Below are 1,249 nucleotides of genomic sequence, written 5' to 3'. Positions count from 1 at the left end.
TGCAGAGCTTCCATGCCCCCCCTGGAATTTCCACATGTTCAGCCACCTGGAAGCTCTCTGGACCCAGGCCTCATGAGTTTTTATGGAAGCTTCATTACGAATGCATGATTGATTAAATCATTGGCCACTGGTGATCAACTTAACCTTCAGCCCGTCCCCAATCCCAGGAGGTGGGAGTGGGACTGACATTCCTGCTTTGGTCTTTCCTATTCCAGCTTTGGTCTTTCCTGTGACCAGCCCCCATCCTGAAGCTCCCTGGGGTCTGCCAGCCATTGCTAGCATATGAAAAGACTCATCACTTTGGTGATTCTAAGGATTTTAGGAGTTATATGTCCGGAGATGGGGATGAAGACCAAATATGTATTTTCACCATACTGTAGTCCACCTCCTGGTCTTCCAACACAGATCCCTTTCATCAAAAATATATACAACTCGAAAGGCACTGGCACATTACTAGAATCCCATTCAGTTATTAATAATTAGTCCAATCCATCATCATATTATATGAGTATGTCACCCAGTGAGAAGTAACTCAGGTCTGTAGGCTGACATTCAGTCTAGTCAGGTTCCAAAGCAGGAGGGGTCTTAGCAAACTTAGCTTCACCTTTTCAGTCTTCTGCTATAATTGAGGTAAGAGACAATGCCATCTCCTGCCTGAGACTCTTTTGAGGTATTAATGTATTACTACATTTCTCTCAGTTCATAATCAATTTATCCATTCTTTACTCTCAGCTGCTACTACTCCTTTTCTCCATTAGGACACAAACTTTTTCCTCTGTGGAAGGGACATTAGGTTTGACCACTGTGCTTGTCTATCTAGATTGCAGGCAGCACTNTTTTCTGTAGTGTAAGCTGTTAATTTCACTCAAATCACTGTTCTAGCTACATTTCACAGATTTTGGTAAACTGTGGTTTGATTATTGTTGGATTCACAATAATTTTGAATTTTTCTCATCTGATATTCTTTGACCCATTGGCTATTTATAATTACTTTGTTTAATTTCCTAACATTTAAAAAAGTTTGCATATGTTGTTTTTTATTGGCTTCTTATTTAATAATACAGTGACCACAATGGAACACTACTCAGCCATAAAAAAGAACAAAATTCTGTCATTTGCAGCAGCATGGATGAATTTGGAGAAAATTATAAGTGAAATAAATCAGGCACAGAAAGAGAAATACTGTATGTTCGCACTCTTATATGGGAACTGAAAACAAAAACAAACAAACAAATAAATAAATAATAAT

The sequence above is a fragment of the Galeopterus variegatus genome, unplaced genomic scaffold (assembly GCF_000696425.1).
Source record: "Galeopterus variegatus unplaced genomic scaffold, G_variegatus-3.0.2 Scaffold7154, whole genome shotgun sequence".
NCBI lineage: Eukaryota > Metazoa > Chordata > Mammalia > Dermoptera > Cynocephalidae > Galeopterus > Galeopterus variegatus.
The sequence above is the reverse complement of the archived record's forward strand: the minus strand, read 5'-3'. Positions refer to the sequence as shown.